The sequence below is a fragment of the Lichenostomus cassidix genome, chromosome 2 (genome assembly GCF_008360975.1).
Source record: "Lichenostomus cassidix isolate B80296 chromosome 2, HeHo_3.0, whole genome shotgun sequence".
NCBI lineage: Eukaryota > Metazoa > Chordata > Aves > Passeriformes > Meliphagidae > Lichenostomus > Lichenostomus cassidix.
In genome coordinates, this window is record NC_139482.1 from 27,674,670 (window position 1) to 27,681,959 (window position 7,290).

The following is a 7,290-nucleotide window of genomic DNA, read 5'->3' on the forward strand; positions in this document are numbered from 1 at the left end:
AGATTGAAGGAGCTTGATCAACAATGGTGTCCAGTGAAATGCATTGCAGAAAGAAGAAAGTCCCCCTAGCAAACCTGAAAATATCTCATGAGACCAGCTGTGTGAATGGAAACAAGTTCAGACAAATTTCCTGTAAGAGTTGTAGCAAAGCCTGGATCTGTAGCTTTTCTAATCTCCATGCAGTTGTTCTTTAGATAGTGTTTGGATAAACAGAACCTGAGGTTAGAATTGCAATGTTGCTATTTTTCTGAAGCGGAAATTTATGGTTTTGAAAGCTTCTTATTCTTTTATTTATTATATATGCTCTTTCAATTTCACGCAGGGATAATCTGCTCTTTAAAAACTCTGGATCTGAAAAGTACTCAACTCTTTCTCATCTGAGAAATAGCCTTGCTGACTAAATGGAGACTCTATTGTGTGATTCATGAGAGTCTGTCTTACTGAATAAAGAAAGAAAACAATTTTTCATCAAGACATTGAGTTCTTAAAAAAAAAAAAAGGCTTTCCTGTGGTTTAGAAGCTCTTTTCACATCTAAGATGATCAGCAGTAAGGTGGGTGACTAATAAACATTAACACAGTAGCCAACAATTTCTCCATCACTTCCATTCTTCCCCCCCCCACCCCCCTGCCTTTTTTTAGCCCCAGCCAACAGAGTTCCTGTCTGAATCTTGTGTAGCTTCTGTATCCATACAGCTATTGAACTCAAAGGCCGTTTAGACTGTTGACAGTATGTTCTTGGATGGAAACCTGTGCAGGAATTGTTGGGAGTTTGATTGTAGGTTTATGGGTAAAGAAATGACCTGGACACTGTGAAAACCCACTGAAGTGTATCAACTTATTTAAAATTAATGTTAAGTGAACCTGAGCCATTGCTCACAGGTAGATGCCACAGGCAACAGAAACTCAAATCATTTAAAAGAAGCACAGGAAGTCCTTGTCTGTTCTGTTCACATTCAACATGCAAGTGATCTCTTTATCCATTATAAAACTCCATTTAAGACTTATGTTTTACACGAAGTTTTCTCTTCACAAGTAAGTCTCAGTAGAATACTGACCAATTTTATTACATTATTTTTCTTCTAATAGGACTCTGTTATGGTGTTTTGTAAATCAACATATTGAATCTGAAGGAAATCAGGTTCCTTGTGCAGTATCAGAAGTTAGAGTCCTGTTTCTCTGGTCTAATAGTTAAAAAACCCTTTCAAAGTTCAGTAACATTAAAGAAAAATGGCTGTCAGGCTACACCACAGATAAAACACAGGAATATTGATTCCTCAGGCTTTTATTCTAGGTGAGCCAGCAAAGCAATTTATTTTTATGTGGTTTTTTTAGAAGAAAATGTTTTATCAATGGAGTTTTGCTAAGATTGTAAGAATAAATCTTTCCTATGAGGAAACTAAAGTAATAGGATTAGATTTTGGACCACATAATCCTATATGTTTTTTTTCTTTAAAAGCCTGTTTGTGTTAACTTGTTCTAATTGAGTGACTTTAGGGTGCTCAAAAGCCTCAACAAGGCCAATGTGTTAAGTGGGATGCATTTCCCAAGTAACAAATTTAATGATCTGCTTTGAAAGAGAGGCTAAGAGATAATCAATAGCCCCCTAAGGATGTGTTCAAGCTTAATGGATTTGACCAAGCAGATTATCCTAATATTTATAGTTGCTCTTCACTAGATGGTTAAAAAAAGCATGTTTTTCAATTGAAGAAAACAAAGAACTCATGTAATGTCATTTATGAAGTTACTCATGACAGCAGTTTTAGTCCACTCAAATGTATCTTTTAACATTTTTATTGTGAATTCCATCATGTGGTTTTAAATAATTGAGAGAGTAACTTAATCTTGTTGGGAATGGAGTGGTATGCTTTGAGATGTGGTGAGGCTCATGTCATCAGAAAAAAAGTCTTGTCAATTGTTTCTCCTGATAATAGTGGTAGGCACTGCTTAATGATTCCATGTATTTTTTCCACCATGCACTCTCCCAAAAATCGAGTGACATTTTCTAGGGGATTTCATTACTTTTTTTCTTTGAAAGCACTTTCCTGACAAGCACTGAATTCTGAAGAGTGTCTAGGCACACTTGCTTGTACAAAATTCCTCAGACACACTCAGCAGTTCTGATATTACATCCATCACTAGCTTATTTTCTTTCCAAATAAATTTGTCTTGCTTGCTATCCACCCAATGAAGTAAACAGTATCTTTGTATGTTCTGTCTGAAAATTGGTTCCTATGAATATACTATGAAGAAGATGCTGAGCATCCTATTTATTGGGTATGATACATATTATTGCTGAAAATTAAGTACAGAATATATGGTAATATTCTAGAGAGAGGACAAGGAAGCATTGTAATTCAGAAACAGTCATTTGTGTCCCAGTGACTGCACTGCAACCGTACCCTTGTGAAAATCCACAGGTACAATACCTGTCAAGATATTACTGCAAAGGCATATTCCAAGCCATGCAGCCCTCATATCATGCCACACTGTCGTCAGGAAAAATGTGCTTTTTCTACACAAGCTCAGTACTAATTAATTTTCATTCACTGGGTTTCCCCATCAATGTCAGAGTGCCAGATGGGACTGATGGCTTGTGAGCCATAGAGAAATCCTGTAGGATGGTATCCCTAGGACTGAGAAATATGTCAGCACACACATGACTGGACTCACTATTTTCTTGTCCCATGTTTTCTCCGTATTCTCTGCTTCCTTTTTATAGCCTTGAGCTTGAGAACCCACATCACTGCATCTGATGCTGGGAAAGAAAATCAGAAAGAAACCTAACTCATATCACCGAAAAAAGTATTTGTCATGGGCTCATTAGTGCAATAGGACAAGTTTCATTTTCTAGTAAATACGTTCAACTTTTTCATGTTAGATTAAGATCACAGAAAGTGTAAGGGAAGTAAACTTGTGAGAATGTGTAAGTTTGTAAACATCTGGTCTCGTTCAGCAATTTGGCCAAAGCGCTAATGAGGAATACTTTGTATTGATCCAAATAAGGGTTTTAATGTTTGCTAGGAATTACACAGATGAGGTTTGATGCCATATGGCTTACCTCCTGTGTCAGTGACAAGGGGAAAGATTTGTTTTACAGCCGAATGCTATCATCCGTTTTTTCCCTTAAAATGTGTAAAACTCCAAACACACCCTGACAGTTGTTATGACCAGCCTCTGAGGTGGTGTAACTGAGCTTTCTGTCAATAGATCCCTTGAGACAGAGTAGAGTAAAAGGATAATGAATGACTGTGTCATATATATATATATATATATATACACACACGGCAGGTTTATTTTAGAACAATGTAGCCATTTTGGTTATTCTATATCACTTAAAACATATAAAGAAAAAAAAGGAAGAAAATGAAAGGATAACAGTAGATAGTGGAGAGGAAAGATGCCACCAGCCATGGATCCAGAGTCAAACTTGATTGTTGCAATGTAGATGTCAATGGTTGTGGTATTGATCCATCAAGTGGGGGTAGAGAGCTCAAAACAGTAAGTTCACAAGGTTAATATATGTTTTGGTTGAGCTGGGAATGCTCAGGTGCCTCCCATGGGGGAGAGTTTTACATTGATGCCACACTGTGGATCTTGCACAGTGCTATGGTGGAAGGCCCCAGAAATGATTCTGGGGGTGCTTCAGAGGTCTTTGATGGTTTATGACCATCAAAGACATGACAACTGTTTCTTACACCTGTGTAGTTGTGCCAGTTGAGCCTTATCAGAAGGGATGAACATTTTCAGTATTGCCTGTGAATGTTCTCATATCTCCACTGGTGGGGGAAGAGGCCCTCCTGGGCCTTATCAGGAAGGAGGAAATTGTTATGTTAAAAAGCATTATCCCACCTAGAGGGATCTTCATCTTATCAGCCTTTTCCCCTACCTGGCTCACAACCCAGATTGCTGCTAAACAAAGGTTGGTTTGTTCTGGTCATCCTCTCATGGGTGCTGAGCCCCTCTCTACCCCTGAGCTGTTCTGCAGGTCAGAGATGTGGACAATCTACACCCAAAACCTGTCTTCCTCCCCTTCTGCTGGGGGAGTGCAAACCTGGCCTCAGCAAAGCACCTGCTGCTTTTGCAAATGGCTGATTGTTTGAGTCATTAACCATTAACATTTCAGTCTCTCACAACAGCTTGGGCTGTTCCCCTTGGTACAGGTTAGTTCTAGTCTTCTTAGTGAAACCTATGGGTTCCTAAAGAGAATGGACAGCTCAGACCTTTCTTATGTCAAAGCCCAAAGTAATGATGGAGGAAAGTCTACATTGTGCCAGAATGGCAGTCAAAAGGAGTGAGTACATTGTTCTGTGCACACAGATCAAATCTGCAAGAGCAAGACTTTCCATGCCATGTGCTATCTGCCAAGTCCAGGGACAAGGAGGTTCTGGAAGAAGATAAGTGTCTTTTCTTTAACTTCTCAATATAATTTTTCTGAAGTAAATTTTGTTCCTCACATAAGAGATTCTAATTTGGTCACACATTTCTACTTGTATTAAAGTTATCTAAGTAAAAGAGATTTTATGAGTGAACTGACTGTATGTATTTAATATAATGTAAAGATATCATCAAGAGCCAGTGCCATTTGAACAAAAGAGAACCATCTTGCTTAACTGATGGGGATCAGTTTATATCAGAAATATAGACTATAAATATAGACTATAAATCTATATCAGAAATAAAGCACACACTCCTTCAAAATGCTATTTTATTAATAATAATATTAACTGATATAGTTAAGTTTGAGTTGATTATTCCTCATGTGAGCCTCTGAAATTCAGGACTGCAGTGTTTATGGTCCTTAATTGCAATGAAAATATCTTTCATTCAAATAATGAATGAAATAAAAACAGATCTGGACTAAACATAGATCTAAAAACTAGATCTGGTGAACTTCTTAATGATGGTAATATTGAATTGTGTATGACCATAGAGAAATTATCATGGATTTTGCTCCCATTGCTTTCTTTCTATGACTCCCTACAGAGTCTTATAGGGCAACATGGACAGTTCGTGAGAATGTCCTCATTCTGCTCTTGCTTTGTGCATTTTACTTGCATGAAAGCTAATTAAGGACCAACAGGGATCACTAAAACTCTTTCCTGTACAGTAGTTACAGAAGCATGCAGAGGGACTGCTACCTGACTGAAGTGCATATGGTGGGGAAGGGCACATGGGCACTCTTTGCACCCCCTTATGTGCTGCAACATATTGAAAATGAAGAAAAAATCAGAAGTCAAGTACTCTCAGAGATGGTTTTACAGCCTTCCAACTCTATTTGTATCATTGCTGACTGAATATGTGTATACTTGCCTTAGTAGAGCAATATCTCATGCCCGGTTATGGGAATACTGTTGTTTTATAGCTTATGATGTGTCACAGAAATGGGCTTATTAGGATTGTGCAACAAATTCTGATATTATATAACACCATTAATAACATAATAGAATTATTAGAATTGCAGTGATTGCAGCTGAGTTAGTGAACTTCTAGAACATCAAATTTTCATTTTTGTCAATGGCATGAGGAGCTGTATCAGCTATTCTGCACTTCCAGATAAGATTCCTGAAATCTGGTCCCTGTAGACCATCTCTAAACTCATGTCATTATTCTTTATACTGTGTGACCTTGAACTTCATTCATAAACACTAATTCAGTCACTGCTTGGCAATAGCTGTGGGCCTAGGTACCAAGTGAAAACACTAAAACTACTGTATTTTTCACAGTAAAGGGAAATATGACCAGTTTTGACAGTCCAATAAGAATGGTATGGGAATCATGCAGAGACTACTTTTCTCTGAGATGTATGTTGGTTACAGATGAGCCATCTTGGAATAATGTATATGTGCTGCTCGTGCAACATTTCTCTGCAGACAGAGAACTCAGGTTGTAGTTGACATACCAGCACAATATCTTGCCCTCTTGAGTTTTGCCTCTAAATAATGGATGCTATTTCACTGGGGAAAGAAATAGATGCAGACTTGATATGTCTTTGTAAATCCTGAAAACAGCAATATTGGCTAGTCATTCTGAAGATGGCCTGTCTTATTTGGGAATGCAGAATTCAGGTTTAGTAGATTGTGTACTAGGCAAATGAGTGCAACACTTCACAAGTGGATTTAATGGCTCCAATTTTTACTGTTTCAAGATGTGCTTGCCATATTGTTTCATTCTAAGGATGGTCCTTAGTGGCTTTTAAAAAATATTTTTCTGTTCTGTACAAAGCCTGTTAACAATTTCAGGAAACTACTTCAGGAGACTATTTTGGAGCTGACCATGGATTCAATGCAAAAGTCTAGGCTGGAGTAAACACTTTAGTCCAAACACTTGCTCAAATCTGGAGTATGATGAAACTGTGGAAGGTGCTACAGTTGCATACACATGACAACTTCTTGAAATTTCACCTTCTGAAATCAGTCTACCTGATACATCAGCTTCAGGGCTGGGCTTTAGGTTGTTCTGATATTTTGGAGTTTAGACACATTGGAGACAAGGTGAACCCAAAAACTGGGAAATGTGATTTTAAAATTGCAACATAATCAAATAGATTTTAGGCTACATCTAATGTTTGAAACTCTTGTTACATTTAATAAATATGACCCTTTTTATCGAAATAGCTTAATAAGCACTCATTAGTAAGTGCATCTTTTTAAAAAGTATTCACTTAAGCTATCTTACAAATGTCATCCTCAATCATTTTGTTTGATAGAGATCATAATCTACATTTCTTACCTGCAGAATTGCTATATGTCTTTTCAAGTAGTCTCCTTCTAGGAATACTTCATGCAGTTTGGTGTAGATGCGAGTCATTATAGAAAGATTTATGTGAGCGCAACCCCCTCACAAATTAGATAAGCTCCATACCATTTCTTTTACTTGACAGACTCTGGATGCCTGGTTTTCAGCAAGACAAAGACCCAGCATTTTTCCTGTCCAATTTCTGATGTACAGTGCTGATGAAGTCCCAGAGTCCTGAAGCTGCAAATGACACAGGAAATCAGGTATTCAGGTAATATTAAAGTCTCTGAATGACATTCTCTCATTCATAGCATTGTTACCTTTTCAGACATGTTTTTTGAGCAGGGAACACATATTGCTAAAAATATATGCTATTTAAAGTGGGGGTTTTTGTATGGAAGTCCTGGTTCTGCAGTGATTACTATACAGGTAGATGACCATGTAGGCTGCCAGTGATATATCTAAGGCTCTCCATGCAGGGAATCCATCTCTGTGGGCTTGTTGCAGGAATGGGGCCACACGGTGGTGTAACATCATTCATAGGATTCCCATTC

General features: G+C 37.8%; 1 long non-coding RNA gene across 1 annotated transcript in view; it reads left to right on the plus strand.

Annotated features, from left to right (window-relative positions):
* Positions 1-7,001, plus strand: part of LOC146441023 (uncharacterized) — a 226,667-nt gene extending 219,666 nt beyond the window's left edge. The window contains exon 3 of the long non-coding RNA XR_014850386.1: positions 6,882-7,001. This is a non-coding gene — a long non-coding RNA (uncharacterized LOC146441023). The remainder of the gene's footprint in view (positions 1-6,881) is intronic.
* The last annotated feature ends 289 nt before the right edge of the window (positions 7,002-7,290 follow it).